This window comes from Aquarana catesbeiana, linkage group LG01 (assembly GCF_042186555.1).
Source record: "Aquarana catesbeiana isolate 2022-GZ linkage group LG01, ASM4218655v1, whole genome shotgun sequence".
Classification (NCBI taxonomy): Eukaryota; Metazoa; Chordata; class Amphibia; order Anura; family Ranidae; genus Aquarana; species Aquarana catesbeiana.
In genome coordinates, this window is record NC_133324.1 from 531864645 (window position 1) to 531882906 (window position 18262).

At 47.4% G+C, this 18262-nt stretch overlaps 1 protein-coding gene across 1 annotated transcript in view; it reads right to left on the reverse strand.

Annotated features, from left to right (window-relative positions):
- POLR2B (RNA polymerase II subunit B) overlaps positions 1-18262 on the reverse strand; it is a 575272-nt gene that overhangs the window by 250759 nt on the left and 306251 nt on the right. The window lies entirely within an intron of this gene.

An 18262-nucleotide genomic window follows, 5' to 3' on the forward strand; every position in this document is an offset into this window, starting at 1 on the left:
CCCGTACGCGGCTAACGCCCAAAAAGTCTCACACATGTGGTATCCCCGTACTTAGAAGCAGCTAAATGTATTTTGGGGTGCAATTCCACATATGCCCATGGCCTGTGTGAGGAATATATAATTTAGTGACAACTTTTTGTAATTTTTTTTTTTTTTTTTTGTCATTATTCAATCACTTGGGACAAAAAAAAAATAATATTCAATAGGCTCAACATGCCTCTTAGCAATTTCCTTGGGGTGTCTACTTTCCAAAATGGGGTCATTTGGGGGGGGTTTGTACTGCCCTGCCATTTTAGCACCTCAAGAAATGACATAGGCAGTTATAAACTAAAAGCTGTGTAAATTCCAGAAAATGTACCCTAGTTTGTAGACGCTATAACTTTTGCGCAAACCAATAAATATACGCTTATTGACATTTTTTCTACCGAAGACATGTGGCCGAATACATTTTGGCCTAAATGTATGACTAAAATTGAGTTTATTGGATTTTTTTTTAGAACAAAAAGTAGAAAATGTAATTTTTTTCAAAATTTTCGGTCTTTTTCCGTTTATAGCGCAAAAAATAAAAACCATAGAGGTGATCAAATAACATCAAAAGAAAGCTCTATTTGTGGGAAGAAAAGGACGCAAATTTCGTTTGGGCACAGCAATGCATGACCGTGCAATTAGCAGTTAAAGCGACGCAGTTCCAAATTGTAAAAAGTGCTCTGGTCAGGAAGGGGGTAAACCCTTCCGGGGCTTAAGTGTTTAACAGCTGCTCCTCAGATACCAGGCGGTGAGACTTAGTCTGGCTATATCCGGGTGGTATACCGGGCCTTAAAGTAGTAAGTCCTGAGAGGAAGCTGCCACAATTGTATGACTTTCGTTTGTAGAATGGTGGAGAACCAGGCTCTTTTCAGCCAGAACGGAGTAATCAGAATTAACAACACTTTTTCCTTTTGTATTTTTCTTAATACAAGTAGAATTAGCTGAAGGGGGGGGGGGGGAGGCATAGCCCAGTTGAAAGTTCAAATATATGCTAAAGCATCTTATCCCTAGGGAACCACTGTCTCAGTGCAGAGAAAAGAATTGAGGGAGCTGAGCGTTTTCTTTTGTTGCAAACAGGTCCACCTGTGGATGACCCCAGATCCTGGTAATCAATGAAAACATTTCTGGATTCAAGCTCCATTCTGCTTCCTCAATTCTTTATCTGCTCAAGAAATCTGCTACTTCGTTTATTGTGCCTTTGAGATGCACCGCTGTCAGGGAGAGTAAATGATTTTCTGCCCACTCCAGGATTCCTGTTGACAGCAACAGAAGAGCTTTGCCCTTTGTGCCCCCGTATGTTCAGATATGCCACGGTAGTGGCATTGTCTCATAGAATCTGTACATGGGACCCTTGGAGGTTTGGAGAGAAGGCAGCCAATGTTAAGACAACTTCCTTTAACTCTCTCCAGTTTGAGGACTTCGCTGCTTTGGTTCAGGTCCAGATTCCCTGTGCTAGATACAGTGGGCCACCCATCCGAAACTGCTGGCATCTGTCGTGACTCTTTTGTTCAGGAAGGACCATAGTAAGCCTTTTGACAAAACTGACTGACTTCACCACCAAAGCGTCTCTTGACCGCCTCTTGACCTTGGTGGGGAGCTTCACTTTTTGCGTCTAAGGTTTCTGAGTTGAGATCCCAAACCTTTAAGAGAAAACTCTGGAGGAGTTTGAAATGGAGCCTTGCCCACTGAATGGCCGGCATTGCCGAAGTTAAGGTTCCCGGGGCTGACATAACCTGATTGATACCTCCTGGTTTGTTGGTAGCCTAGCTGCTACATTTATGACTTTGTTTTTCTTTCTTCTGGAAGAAAGATTCTTTGTTCTCCAGAATCTATTTGATAACCTAGAAACTGAACTTGCTGAGCTGGATTGAAGTTTGATTTTTGAAGGTTCACAATCCAGCCCAAGGCTTCCAAATGACTGCTGGCCATGGCCAGGTCTTCCTGCAATTTTTCTCTGGAAGGGGCAAAGAGGAGGAGGTCATCCAGGTAAGAGATTACCACAATCCCCTGAAGATGGAGGGGGGTGAGGGCTTCCGCCATTATTTTTGTAAAATTTTGTGGGGCGGATGAAAGACCAAAAGGGAGGGCTTTGAATTGTAGATGCAGCACCTCCTTCCCCATATTTAATCACCAGCCTGAGGAACTTTTGAGACTGAGAGGCTATAGGCACATGCAGGTGTGCATCTCTTAAAATCGATTGATGCCGTGAAGCATCCCTTGGTTAAGGGATTTCGGACTGTAAAGATGGAGTCCATGCAGAATCTCCTGTATCAGACGGACTTGTTTAAAGGTTTTAAGTTGAGAATGAGACAAAAGGTTCCCAACGGTTTCTTTACCAGGAAAATATGGCAATAGAAACCCCCGATGACGTTCCTCTGGAGAAACCTGAATCACAACCCCCTGTTGCATCAGATCCCCTAAAAGGTTCCTCACGGCTAGGGCCTTTGTTGTGTCCCTTGGCAGGTTTGTTACAAAGTATCTTTCTGGAGGAAGATCCAAAAACTCTATTTTGTATCCCTGGCCCAGCAGGTCTAGAATATATGGGTTTTCTGTCATGCTTGCCCAGTGAGGAAGGAATTTCTGAAGCTTTCTTCCCACTGGCAATGACAAGTCATTGCGATTTATTGGTTGGTGCGGGAGGATGGAAAAAGACATTCCCTCTGTCTTTGCCCCACTATAATGTGGGCTTTTAGCTGATTTAGCTAAACTATGAGGTAGATGGCTGACTCAGGGATGGTGTTTTAAGAGAAGAGCGAAAAGATTGGATGGCAGCATCTAGCTCTTTAACTGAGGCGATTAAATTGCTGCATGCAGAGGAAGCTTCTTCCTTAACTAAGGAGTCAATGCAAATTTGACACAAAGTCTTCTTCCAACCCTCGGGTAACGTCTCTTTACATGAGGGACATTTCTTTTTGATCATTGGATCAGAGCTCTTAGCCTGGCAAAAGACGACAAAAAAAAAAAAACACAAAAGCATCCCAGTGAGTCAAACCTGCCTCTTAACAGGCTCACTACAGGTGTACAGGTAGTACAACAGCCAATTCCATGTGCCCAGACAGGCCCCAGCCACCAGGGGGAAAAAAAAAAATAGAGAGAAAGGCACCACAGTATACAGGGCAGACCACCCCATACCCCCTTACCTGGGCCGTGCTGGTGCCTGTCCCATTTGCCACTGCCATAGAATCCATAGTGGCGCTGCGCTTTTATGTGGCTTAGAACGCCAGTTCGGGAGTCCACCAGTGGCGCACCGGAACTTAGACACGAGATTCACTCCTCCCCTGCGCAATTTCAGGCAGAAATGACGCTGCGCGCCCCCGCTACGTGCTGCCGCACCTTGCAAGATACCTCACTTCAGGCCGGCCGAGTCTCTACTCTGCCACCAAAAAGATGACGGTGGCCTGTAGCGCCAGACAGCTGGGAATCCCACGAACGGCTGCCGAACAGTCAAGCTCTCTCTGAGCTGAAGGGGAAGAAGGAGCTCACTTACCAGCCACCCTTGGTGCGGCTTGGGAGGGTGGACTCTCTGGAGGCAAAAAAGGTATGCTGGGATAGGCAGTCTGGCCTCTCAGGACAGCACCTCAAGGACCCCGACTCGGTGTTCCCTTGCCGGAGGAAACAAAAAGTGATGAGCTGTGGGGAGAAGCCTCCTTTTAAAATTGGTGGCGTTGGTGTTTCCAGTTTCCTAGTGGGTGGAGCCACTCTCTCAGGTGCTGTCCTGAAAGACGTTTAGGGAAACATTTTATTGTATCACATTAAAAAGTTGAAGTGCCATCAAAAGTAAAATTATATCATAAATTCAATACAGTCAAGACAGTCAGTCTTAGAGATTATAAGCGTATGGAATCAACAAGTTTCGCTGTTAATAGCTTCTTCAGGATTCATGCTCAAGGATGGACACCACAGAGATTAGACCTATAACTGACTTTCAGGGAGACCTGGGCATCGTTACTTTAGAGCCCATCCCGTTTTATCCATAGAGAGACACGCGACCCTAGAAATTAAACTTGGACGTCTAAGATAAAGTAAAAGGTAGTATAAAATGTCACAAAAAATATGAATCTTAGCTTGCCTGGATCAAAAAGACATGCTCTTGTAAACAGGGGGAGGGGGATATCAGCATTGGATGCAGAGGAATAAAAGGGGTGTACATCGACAATATAAGGTGACTCCACACCTTCGACACTACTTAAAGGGTTTGTAAAGGTAAAAATTTTTTCACCTTAATGCATTCTATGCATTAAGGTGAAAAAACTTTTGACAGTACCGCCGCCCCCAGGCCCCCCGTTTTACTTACCTGACGCCTCGAATCTTCGCTGCTCGTCCTCGTCATCTTGATTGCAGCTCAGCCTGGTCGCTGATTGGCTGCAGTGGATGGATTGAAAGCAGCGCAGCCATTGGCTTGCGCTACTGTCAATCACATCCGATGACGCGGCGCGCCGGGGGGCGGGGCCGAGTGATACAGCGAGCGGCTATAGCCGCCGGCTGTATCACGGGAGCGCGCCCGCAAGCACTCACCACCGTGCGAGGGAGCTCGCATTAAGGTGGTAAATGCTTGCGGGGAGGAGCTGAAACAGCCGCCGAGGGACCCCAGAAGACCAGGTTCGGTGCCACTCTGTGCAGAACGAGCTGCACAGTGAAGGTAAGTATAACATGTTTGTTATTTAAAAAAAAAAAAAAAAATTAACTTTACAACCCCTTTAAGGCATCCAAACACCACCATTTGTCTCACCTTGTTTGGTGAGACAAACAGCATGTCCTGAAGAAGCTATTAACGAAACGCAGCGTTGATTCCATACGCTGATAATCTGAGACTGACTGTCCAACACTCTATTGGTTTTACATGATATATTTTTACATTTGATGGCACTTCATCTTTTTTAATGTGATGCAATAAAATTATGTTTTTATACTATTGAAGGTTCTATTCTTCCTCATTTGTTGGCACAATTAAAGTCCCTTCCCATGTGGTTGTTGAGGTCTCCTCCTCCTTTGTATGATGTGGCCCTCCCTCTCACAGGGGTTATGTTGTGGTTTGTTATGTACTTGAATGGGATGGTGCCACAATGAGGATTAATTTTATACCTTTGTCTGGCTCACACCTTAATTTGCATTGTATATTAGCGTATACTTCAAGACATGGAAGCCAGGAAATAAGCTTATGGTATACAAAAGTTTGACCATCTAAAAACTAGCAATGTGGCCCAATATTCTGTAAACTAAATGGTTTTGGCCACCAAACAATTCACCACACACAGGCATGTATTAATGTCCATTTAGACATTATTTTTGCATACTTATTATTGGGGACAGACAGTAAAATAATGTGGCTAAGCAGCATAGAAGGCAAAGAGAAAGATCATAGATCACTGGAAAAAGCAAACAGGACAATGGTTAATCATAGCAAAAGTAGAGGAGAGAGAAGAGACTGCTCACCAAAGAATAATGAAAGAAAAAGGTTGCTAACTAGAGCTAATCAAGGAGGGTAAGACACAGAACTTGAGCTGGTCAAGCTCAAAGAAAATGCTCTTACAGGTGTTTGAGCTTTTTTTTTCTGCCTGGAAACCCCTCCATGTTAGTCAATGTGTCCATGCACACTATAGGTGTTTTAAGTGCTCTTTAAAATCCTTAACAGTTAAAGTGGTTCTAAAGTCTAAACAGTTTTTTTTACCTTAAATTTTCTCCCTGCATTAAAAAGGTACAAAAAAAAAAAAAACTCCCCAGTAACTGTTCATTTAAGGAAGGGAGGGGGTAGGATGATCACCTGAGTCCTGTCAGGAATCCAGCACTGTCCCGGCTGCAGGTCTCTCATCTGTGCTCTCCTCCACCCTCTCCCCCCTCCCTCCCTGTCTGCTCCTGTGTCAGTGCTGGTTCCCTCCCCTTATGCTGCTCAAATTACTTTTATTGTCCTCTATGATCCTGTGTCCTAATGGCAAGTGCTCCTGTGTTTTATAAAAAGAAAAAAAAATGCCTTCTTTACCGTATTTGAGCGTCTCCCAGCAATCACACGTTTAACCAGCTCTCTTTCTACTCTCCTTCAGACTGCCGTCAGCAGGGGAATATAGGCCCTGTCCCCTGCATGTCAGACGGGGAGAGCCGGCCAGTCACGTGATCGCCGGGAGACACTAAAATACAGTAAAGAAGGCATTTTTGTATTATAAAAACACAGACAGGAGCACCTGTCATTAGGACAGAGGATTATATGAAGTAGTCAAAGTGGGTTAACAACCACTTTAAGAGGGACTCCGACAGCAGTGGGAGACATGGGCTACTGCTGCTGTCAGTCAAATCCAGTGAGGAGGAAGCATGGCTGAGCCACGCTATGTGCATCTAAAAAAGAAAAAAAAAAAAAAAAAAAGAAGAAGCACACAGCCCAGCTCTGGAGCAGAGAGCGCCAGCGGGGGACTATAGAAGAGGAAGCAAGTATACTGATTTTATTTAACTTACTCAGGTGTAGCCAACAGCACTAAAAAAGGTTATAAAAGGAAGGAAAACCTAGCAATGCAGGCAATGGCAAAAGCCCAAAACCAGAGCAGAATTCATGGACCCCAACTGGATTTAAAGGCAAACTCACTGTAAAATCCTTTTCTCTGGAGTTCATTGACGGACACAGCTCCATTCTCTTGACCGTAGGGTTATATCTTCCTCCTTTCAGGAGAGACTAGGCAGAACATGCACTGCATGTGAAAAATACAGAACTATACAGTTCCGCCCAGGGGGCGGTCCCTCTGATATAATTCCTCAGCCTGCCTCCTGCAGCTCAGTACGTCAACAAGCAGTATAACGTAATTAAAAGGAGGGGTGGGTGCTGTGTCCATCAATGAACTCCAGAGAAAAGGATTTTACAGTGAGTACAAAAACCCTATTTTCTCTTTTGTTCATTGATGGACACAGCTCCATTCTCTTGACCGTAGGGATGTCCCCAAGCAGTGTCATAACGAGGGGTGGGAACAGCAAAACAGAACTTCACCCACAACTAGAAGTGCTCCACAAACGGAGGAGTTACCCTCTGAATCAACCGCAGTAGAATCTGTGGGCAACAAATGCATCAAACTGCATGGACCACAGCATGAACTTTGTCCAACAAAAGAAAAGAATGTAAATTGCAACATTACACGGCCGCCTTCAGAGCTCTGAGGCCAAAGCAAGCATCCGAAGATGTGCTTACATTAACCTTGTAAAACTTGGTAAAGGTGTGAACGGACGACCAAGTCGCCGCCTTACACACTTGGGAAACAGACGCTTGATGTCGGAAAGCCCAAGAAGTCCCAATTGCCCTAGTGGAATGGGCTGTGACAAGAAAGGCGGGCACCTGCCCCTTCAAGGCGTAAGCCTGGACCACGATCTGTCTGATCCACCTGGAAATGGTAGTCAACGAGACCGCTAGCCCTTTTTTCGGACCAGCCACCAAAACAAACAGTGAATCTGACTTCCGGAAGGGAGCCGTGGCAGACAGATATACTCTTAGAGCCCGGACCACGTCCAGGGAATGGAGGGCCACCTCTTTAGGATGTGTCGGCTTAGGACACAGAGATAGTAACATAATGTCTTTATTGAGGTGGAGGGCCGAAACCACCTTCGGCAAAAAAGAAGGTTGCGGACGCAACACCGCCTTATCCCTGTGGATAATCAGATAGGACGACATGCAAGACCAGGCCGCCAGCTCTGAAACCCTCCTGGCAGATGTAATAGCCACTAAGAAGACCACTTTGAGACAGGGTCAAAAAGGGAATTTCCCTGTTCTCAAACGGCGGTTTCTGAAGCGCCGACAGCACCAGGTTCAGATCCCGTGGAGGTAGAGGTGGACGCACCGGAGGAACTACATGCCGAACCCCTTGCACAAAAGTGCGTAACAACGAGTGAGACGCCAGGGGTCGTTGGGAAAAAAAACAGCCAAAGCTGAAATCTGTCCCTTAACTGTGCTCAAGGCCAACTTCTGGTCCACTCCTCGCTGTAAGAACAGCCGGACTCTAGTCACCGAATAAGTACGTGGGCGCCACCCCATCTCCTCACACATGGAGATATAAGCCTTCCATGTACAATGATATATCTTCCGGGAAGATGATTTCCTTGCCCTCAGCATAGTGGAAATGACCGAGTCCGACAGACCTCGGTTCCTTAGCACCTGGCTTTTAACAGCCACGTCGTTAAAGCCAGCGACGGTAAAGCAGGATGAAGTATCGGACCTTGTGATAGGAGGTCCTCCAGCACCGGCAACTGCCAAGGAGCATTCGCCACTAGGCCGGCCTACCAAGGATGCCAAGGCCAATCTGGGGCAATCAGTATGACTGCGGAGCAGACGTGGTAACAGTTTTAGCGAAGGATAGGCGTAAATCAGCCGGTACTGCTCCCATGGAGCCACCAACGCGTATGACGCGTCCGCCCAAGGATCTTTTGTCCTGGACACGAACCTCCGCACCTTTCGATTTAGCCGAGAGGCCAGAAGGTCCACATCTGTTGTGCCCCACCGCAAGCAAAGAAGCCTGAACACCTCTGGATGCAGAGCCCATTCTCCTGGGTCCAGCATCTGACGACTTAGATAGTCCGCCTGCCAGTTTTCTACTCCCGGAATGTATATAGCCGACAGGGCCGGTACATGTCGCTCTGCCCACCGAAGGATGTGAGCGACCTCCCGTGTTGCGACCGAGCTTCTCATTTCTCCTTGATGGTTGACATATGCCACCGCCATGGCGTTGTCTGACTGGATCCTGATCGGATGTCCTTGTAGTCTCATCGACCATGTGGAGAGGCATAGCCTGATTGCTCGAAGCTCGAGCACATTGATCGGTAACTGGGATTCCTCCCTCGACCAGAGGCCCTGTGTCGATTGTACTCCCAATACTCCACCCCAGCTGGTCAGGCTGGCGTCCGTCATGATCACCGTCCAATGCAGTGGTAGGAACGATTTCCCGGACCGAAAGGGCTGGAGATCTCAGCCACCAGAGAAGAGAGTCCCTGACTAACTGGCTCACCCGAATCTGTCGATCCAGGGATAACAGAGATTTGTCCCATTTCGACAGTATCTCCCTCTGCAAGACACTGGCTTGAAATTGGCGTACTGTACCGCCTCGAAGGAAGCCACCATAAGGCCCAGAATTCGCATGCAGAAATGCAGCGACGACCATCTGCTGCTCCTCAACCGCTTCACCGCGGTCCTGAAAGTCTGCAGCTTGTCTGAAGGGAGAAACACTCTCGCTTCCACGGAGTCTAGCAGAAAGCCTAGGTATTCCAGACATTGAGTCGGCACTAAGCACCGACTTCTTGAGGTTCAACACCCACCCAAACTCTTGTAGAGTGTGCATGATGATCGCCACATGCTCCCTTTATTCTGAGGCGGAAGCTGCTCTCAGAAGGAGATTGCCTAGGTAACCCAAGATTGCGACCCCACGCTGTCGCAACAACAAAATTGGAGCAAATACCTTGGTAAAGACTCAAGGTGCTGAAGCCAGACCAAAAGGGAGAGCGACAAACTGGTAGTGGTCTTCCCCTACTGCAAATCACAGAAACCGCTGATGCCTGAGGCATATGGGTATATGCAGGTACGCGTCCTGGATATCCAGAGATGCCGGAGAGTCCCCCTGATGGAGTGCAGCGACTATGGAGCGAACTGATTCCATTCTGAACCTCTGTACTTTCACAAAGCAATTGAGGGCTTTTAGGTCCAGGATTGAACATACCCCTTTGCTTTTTGGGGACTAAAAACACATTGGAATAAAATCCCTGAAACCTTTCAGTTTCTGGAACATGCACTATCACCCCGCGGCTGAGCAGGTCCCTTACTGCCCCAAACAGGGCCTCCCGGCGAGCCGGGAGTAAGGGTATGCTGGAGAGAAAAAATCTGTTTGGTGGCCAAGAGAGAAACTATCTTGTAGCCCGATGAAATCAGGTCACAGACCTATTTGTCGGACAGCCGAGAGGCCCACCGAACTGCAAAGTCCCCAAGGCGACCCCCCCACCTGTGTGTTTGGCGGGGGCAAACCTTCATGCGGTAGCACTTTTGCTCGCGGGCTTGCGAGGCCAGGGACGCTTCTGTCCCTCAGTAGTCGCCCTGTCGGACTGGGAGCATTTACCTGAGGTCCCGGGTGGACGAAAAAGCCTCTTTTGAGCGGAAAAGGAGGGCCCTTGCCTGCGGGGTGGCTCCTTACCCTTCCTGGACTGTGGGAGCAAAGTGCAGTCGCAATAATGTCTTCTAGCGAGGCTCCAAAAAGCCGTTCACCAAGGAAAGGCAAATCCGTCAGAGCTTTTTTAGATGCCTGGTCCGCAGACCAGCATTTTAGCCATATCAGATGCCGAAGCACCACTGCTGATACTGATGCTCTGGAGAGCAAAGGAAGTGTATCCAGGGTCGCATCACAGACATACTTAAAGCCTTGCACCAATTGGTCTGCTAGTTCCACGCAGACAGGAGACTGCTGTTTCTCCAATTCACGGGGCAATAGTTTCGCCCATTCAGTAAGGGTCTGCAACACTAATGCCGTGGCCAGTACCGGTCGTAGCGCTGACCCCGCTACCGCAAAGATGGATCGGGCCACTGCCTCGGCCCTCCTGTCGGTAGGATATTTAAATGCAGGAGTCCCTTCTACCGGGATTGTGGTTACTTTGTTTAACCTGGACACTGGGGGGTCCACGACCGGGGGAGCCGACCATTTCTTAAGAAGGCTCTCCTCAAAGGGGTAACGCACCGCCATTCGTTTTGGGACAGAAAAGGTCTGTTGTGGGCTACCCCATTCCTTGTATATGAACTTATCAAAGCAAGTCAGATATGGAAACACCTTAGGTGTACGGGCTGGCTTACGGGACCCAAAAGGGACCGCCACCTCGGCAGAGGATCCTGCCGCATCCTGTATTTTCAGGGTATCACGAACAGCGGTGATAAGTGCTCTAACTAGCGCTTTTTCCTGCAAGGACCGGGAATCATCCTCACTGTCCGATCGCTCCTGGTAAGCGTCCTCTGACACATCAGAACAGGGGCCGCCAGTCACTGTGGGGCCCGAGTCCAAATCAGAGCTCTCCCCGGAGGACGGGGGGGGCAGGGGCCGTTTCTTACCACCTTGGGCCCGCACGCCATCTCCAACCTGGCAATGAACGATTCAAGGACCACCGACAAAACGTCCAAAGGCACCGCACTATTTGCAGGTGAGCCGGTTGCAATTGCAGGGAGATCTGGGGAAGAAATACCAGGTTCTGACGCCATGCTGACCCTTCCTGTCTGCCACCCTTGGGGACTTAGGACAAGGTGTATAGTTTCCACCCTCCTAGCTCCTACAGACTGAGGGGTTCCCACTACAGGACTCACCACCCTGACCGAGAGCTGTGCTGTGCTGCTGCTGCTGGCTGTATCCTGTGAGAATGCACAGGTGTCCTGGAATGAAAACCGCATTGTTCTGAGCCCAGGGAACAGAGCTGTGTGGAGAAAAATCGCGCCAGGCTACAAGAAAATGGCCGCCGGGCCTCCTGTACATAGGACAAACACACAGGGAAAATGGCCCCCGAGCGCCGGGAAAATGGCCGCCACCCACCTTTTTTCACAGGGCTAACAGAAAATGGCCAACATCACAACTGTACACAGAGATGTACCTAGATAAAGAAGCCCACAGACACCCAGAGATGGATAAAGGATCAGGGATAAGAGCCCCCCCCGGAGGACCCCTGCCTAGGTACACACACCGCTAGTCTGCAGCATCCCCCACGGGGGGGGGGGAGCAGGGACAGTTAGAGAAGAAAGGAAGAAGAGGGACCCCCTAATCGACCTCCCAGGGAATGCCCAGCTGCTCAGTCCTGCCGAGACAGGAAGAGCTGTACTTACCCTCCGGACGAGCTGGGGACATCCCATCACAGACCCACACCCGAGCAGTACGGAGTGGCTGCGGGCCATGGCACACTGTGACAGACATCCGTAGTCCGGTCATATGTGTGCCCCGAAGCTTGGAGCTCACCGGCCGCCCCGGGAGCCTGAGGGGCACGTCATGGCCGACTCAGCGCGTAGCTAGGGCCTGCACACGCTCGGTGGCCAGGCTGGGGAGACTACAGGGATCTATATTTATCCAGCCCGTCATCCAGCCGGCTGTTGATAGAAGATCACAGGATCTTTAAACCTTGAGCAAAAAGGCAAAATCCAGAAAAAAAACCCTGGACCAATGGTCCAGATAGGGAGCCTAGGTCCTTCTCCTTTGCTAGGCAGAAAAAAACTGAGCTGCAGGAGGCAGGCTAAGGGGTTATATCACAGGGACCGCCCCCTGGGTGGAACTGTATAGTTCTGTTTTTTTCACATGCAATGCATGTTCTGCCTAGTCTCTCCTGAAAGGAGGAAGATATAACCCTACGGTCAAGAGAATGGAGCTGTGTCCGTCAATGAACGAAAGAGAAAAAAACTTTTTAGTGAAAGGGTATTTAAAAAGACACGTGGCCATTCACTAAAATTGGAAAAGAAGCGGTTTAACCTTAAATTGCAAAGAGGGTTCTTTACTGTCAGAGCGGTAAGGATGTGGAATTCTCTTCCACAAGCCGTGGGATCAGCAGGGAGCATCAATAATTTAAAAAAAAACTATTAGATGGGCACCTAACAACCACAATATACAGGGATATACGATGACATAACCACATACACGCACACACACATCATAGGTTTAACGGGATGGACTTGTATCTTTTTACAACTTTACCAACTATGTAACAAAGCATGAAAAAAAAAAAAAAAAAAAAAAAACAGCTTTGTTTGGGGGGCAGTTCTCTGCTAAAAAGAGCTGTTCAAAGTCAGTCAAATCCTGTGAGGAGAGAGCAGAGGATGTGGCCGAGCTGTGCTGTCTGTGTATACGGAGTGTGAGAATGTTCTGGGAGTAGTGTATCCCACTGCAGAAAGACTAATCTGCATGCAGAAAAGATCTCCACCCAAAAGACGAGTATTTTTTTTTTTTTTTTTTTTTTTTTAAGAGAAGGAAACAAAGGGGGATGCTGTTGAACATCTATACTTTTTGTTCCGACTTCATGAGCAACATCTGTGGGGAGGAAATGGACACTATTCAGTGAACTCTCCTCACTTAGTGAGGTGAGGAGCGATATCTCCTCTAGCAATTGTGTGTTATCGGTGAGATCACTTGTGAAAGACCAATGTGTGCAAACAAAAAACTGCTGGTCGTGGGGGGGAAGAAATCTGTATGCTGGGGGCAGGAACTCACTGGAGAAGACCAATGTATCTGTGCTGGAGGTATAATCTTATTGGACAGAGACCATTTTCTGTTGTTGCTTGGGATCTCACTTGGTAAACCATTGCTTGTGCTTGAGGTGTGTGATCCTTGCAGATAACTCAAGACTGGTGGTGGAACTCACCAGGTTAGGCTCCATTCACACTTGTGTGACTAAAAAATAGTGCGATTTCCATTGCGACTTTAAAGTGCGATTTTGGATGAGAGTGACTTTGTTCAATGTGACCGCTTTGTTTGTGCTCTACAAAGTCGCTAGACATGTGAAGAACGGAAACATTTTCTTTAGTTCAGTTTGGGTTCTTTATATTCTAACGCATTTTATACCAGGCCAAAGAAACCCCACACTTTTTCATTTATTTTTCATTGCCAGCATTCTTTTCACACGTCACACACAATTTGCATGTATATCATGCAGATGCGACTTTGTGACTTTTGAGGGTTTATATTGAAGTCTTTGGTCCTCAAGTCGCATGAAAGTTGGACCAAAGTAGTGCAGAAACTACTTTAAAGTCACTGCAAAGTCGCACAGATCTGAATGGTTATCATTAGGAAACATGAGGCGAGACTTGTCATGTGACTTTGGGGTCAAAAGGCGCATGACAAGTCGCACAAGTGTGAATGGAGCCTTAAAGTGAAAGCAGCGCACTGTATTTGCGAAACCTAAGAATAGATGCATACAAAAATTGTATTCAACATACAAATCATCTGCATCAACTGGATTCATTACAATTTATGGCTTTGGACAGGTTACACCTGAATATCCAAACCTGTGGACAGGATATACCTGGATCTTCAATCTGAAGGCCACCCACCCATCAGGTCTTAATGACCATCAGTCCTTTTCTGATGGAGTAGTGTGGCACACATTATTAAATGTTCTATTTAAAAAACCTTTTGCCTTCACATTTATATAACCATTTTATGTTGGATAATGTTTGTGAACTATAGCATATATTCATGTTTCCAGAGTGTACACCTGACGGGACAAGATGACATATTTCACTTAAGTGCCACAATTTAAAGGTGTTTGCTCTATGGGGCCCTCCCCTTCCCCACTCCTTTTTTTTGTTTTTTGTCTACTGTGTATGATGTATGACCTGGGTTATCTGTGTTTCCTCTGGGCTATGTCTTCACTGGTGATTTTGTTTGTTTTTTTTCTTGCTGATGCTTGCTGTTTGAGGTGGTATATTTGGGCGTGTTGCCTTGGTGCAGTCCCTTTGGCTCCTTACATTGCAGCATGGTAACCCCTATAAACGCCAGAATCTGGGTCTTTTGTGAGCACTAGCATGGAACACAGGTGCGAGGGTGTGATGGCCACCCCCAGTCAATAACTAATTTCTGGTTTTCAGGTCCCGAGTGCGTTCCAACTCAGTGCATTCTGGACAAATATGGCATTCTTGCATAATTTACGGCATGTCACACCGCATCCGTACCTGCACATATGGGAGTTCTGGATTAGTTGACAGCCCAGGACGTCACCCAGCAGTCTCCTAGCAGCGTTCCCCTTATCTGGGCAACGCCTGAGACTGATGAATGTGCATATTGCTTTTCACCTATGAGAGAACCCCCCCAGTCCCCCCCAGTCCCCCTATGGCCGGCCCCTTTCCTTTATTGGCAACTGGTCCTGTACGGGGAGATTTACGAGAGGAGCGTCCTCGGGAGGCAAGGGGACTATTTTGGCTATTTGGTGAGCCCAGCTTATATTAGGAGGATATCGATGGAGACAGGACGGCTGGTGCCATTACGTTTGAACTCTTGATCAATGTGGTGAGTTCTGGTTTTATGTGTAGCGGTACCCCCATAGGGGCTGCTGAGAGATTGTGGCCCACCTGTCATCCTGCCCAGCCCGGCATTCTCTTCCAGACACTCCAAGACAACGAAAAAGTTCATCAGCTTTGTTTTTGTATTTTATTGAGGGATTCAACTTGCATGGGGTTAGGGAAATCATGGGATGCCCAGGAAACAAAGATTTTTGCATGGTTTGGGACAATTTAGATACTCTTCTCCTGCACAACACTTGCTGCTGACTTTCTCCCTCCAGCACAATTTTTCAGGTTTCAGCCAGGCCTTTAGCAAAAGTACCTTATTACAGCAAGGACCGCTGGCCCCTATGGTGTAGCAAAGAAAGTTCTGGTGCTAGCTGCCCTCTTTGGTGGACTACTGATCCCAGTCAACCCTTTGCAGACCTACCAACTGCAACGGCCTGACTTCACTGCCAGTAACATCACAGTCTCTCCCCGCTGGCTCTACATCCATCTCAGACTGCACACTCCCAGTCCGCTCCAGCATGCCTCTCACTCACCGACATCTGATGGATCCCTCCTGGAGACTTGCCCGGCAGTATTCCCCACTGTCCTCTCCTGTTCAGGACACCCATTGGGTTGTGTGGGGTTCCTGTTCAGCTCCGAGCCCCCTGGCCCAAGCCCCCCCCAGAGTAGGGGGCTTCCTTAAGGGCCCCGACAGTCAAATACTCCATCTCCAGTTCTTACACCCGAACGACTCCTCCCCAGCTGGGCTGACTCTAGGTATTTAAGGAGGCCTGCCCCTGCCAATCCAGGTTGGGGAATGGTCAGGGCTCCCTAAAACACCCCAGACAGCTCCACCCTTCTTCCCCACCTTCCTTCTAGACGCCTTTAGAAGCAGAAGGGAGGTAATCAAAAGATGAAACTAGCTGTGAGTCACCAGCCTACTCTAGGCCACTCCCAGCCTACAAATCAAAACAAACAGGCCTAGCTTTTGACTAGGCCTGCTTAAATTTACCTGCACTACAGAAAAATCTCACTCTAGCACCTACACTAGGTAGCGGGTGCTACATATGTTTGAGTGATGGAGGGTCATGAGGAATATTATTCCTCTGTTCACTAGTCTGGATTGCCCTTGGCTTCATTCCCACGAGGCGGATCCACTGCCATGGAGTCCGCCTCTGTCCGCGGGAGATCTCTCCGTTGATCTCTGCTGAGCCGGCGGATGACAGGTCCCTCTCTGCTTACTGAGCGGGGAGGGGCCTGTCAAGCGCCGCTGGTTGCTATGGAGAGATCGGACGAAAACGGACAGCATGTCCGTTTTCATCAGATCTCACCCAATCCAATCCACCAGGGACGGATGCGAATGTACGGCCATCCATCTGATTTTAGCGGATCGGACCGGGTCGGATGTCAGCGGACGTCACCGCTGACATCTGTCGCTCCATAGGCGAACATGGAGCGCCCGTTCAGGTCTGCCGACAAAACTGACAGGCGGACCTGAACGGTCCGACAGTGTGAAAGGGGCCTTAAACATTTGCCGTCCTTTTTGTTGTTTTATTTCAGTTCCAGATTAGACTGAACGTCACTAGATTTTCAATGTGAAATCCACATGTGGAATGTATTTTGGAGCTGTTAACATCTACTCACCATATCCACATGCTTGCAGGTTAGTATAGCTGGGATAGCTAGTGGCAACATATGTATTGGCTTATGTGTGGCTAGATGGGCAGTTGCCTAAGAATGGGGCTGTCGATTTAATATAGTCCTTTTTCAACCAAGGTGCTTTGGCAAACTTGCCAAAATTGTTTACAAACCAAAAAGGGTGGATCAAGCCTGCCTTTTAGTTACAGAAAGTCACAGGTTGTTATTGTGCACCATTACAACCTCTATTTGCTGGCCTCCTAACAACCAATGACATGGTCGGTTGATAAGGAGGACGTCAGGCGCCTGCATAGCATCTTTGTTTGCCCCTCCCCTGCCCCCCCCCCCCCAAGCACTGAGGTCACATTAGCTGAGTGAGAAAGAGAAACTTTGGAATACTAGTCAGTACCTGTGTGCAAATGTGTGTTTTGCTTTGGAAGAATAAATCACTTTTAACATTGGGTGTCCTACATGTGTGAATGTTGCTGTGATATGTAAAACTATTAGTGTAGTTTTTTGCATTTTAGAATAGGGTGCCTTGACATTGTGCAAAATTTTAAAAGGTGCCTTGAATGAAAAAAGGCTGAGAAACACTGCTCTATGTTCTTAATCTATTATCTCATAGCAAATTTTTTTTAGAGCCATTTAGAGAATTCTGTACACCCTGCATTTCCTCCCCCTCTTTCTCTTTGGGCATTATTTCTGCCTGTGGTTCAATTTTTTCCTCATCATAGCCTAGACAGGCATAACGATTCCATCTGGTATGCATTCATGGGTGTGTTTGAGGCTTATTTTCCCCTCCTTGTACATTGGTGCACTTGTTCTGTGTATTGCTCCTTATGCCCCACAGGATAGTGATAAATGGGACCATATGCATTTTCCGTGTATTTAACATACCTATGTATATTTGTATAAATAAATTATTGATATTAGGCATTGTGTCTGATAAAGAAGCTTGGAGCCTTGAGGAAGCAGATGCAACTGTAAAACACGTAGAAAACACTTCAATTTCCTTGACTATTACCTTTATGGTTTTATATTTTGTTTGTGTACAAATACAATAGGGGGTTGGTATCCCCATCAAGGCTGCTGATACCAATCGCAGGGCCCTGTACAGGCCTCCCCCCGAAAAGATTAGAACTATATTTAGATACAAATACAATAAAACCATTATACAAATACAACAAAACTCACTGAATTCCTGTAAAATCTAAAAGATGAAACTGAGCTAAGTAAAGCTCTTTGTGGATAAGGTCTTGCGAGGGGGGCACACAGGGAGGGGTATAAGTGAGAGACGGCTGTCTCTTTCTCAGCAGATAAAAGCTGGCAGTAGGAAGAGGGTGGAGCCCAGCTTTGATCTGCTGGAGAAAGAGACACAATTGTCTGTCACTTATCCCCCATCCCTGTGTGGGCCCCTGTGTGCTCAGGCCCCCTACAAGAGGATCAGTGGTCCGCCCCTGTCAGTGGCCCTGATCTCCAACTGAGTGTATGTTTGTAAAGGTTTTTCAATAAAATATGTAGTTTAATATGGTTTATGATTTTTCAGAACTTCATACTGAGGAGTCATCCTTAAAACACCTTTATCTCTATTCTTACCGTGTCAGACACACAATTTTTATTTATATTTTTATTGTGCATGTCCAAAACATA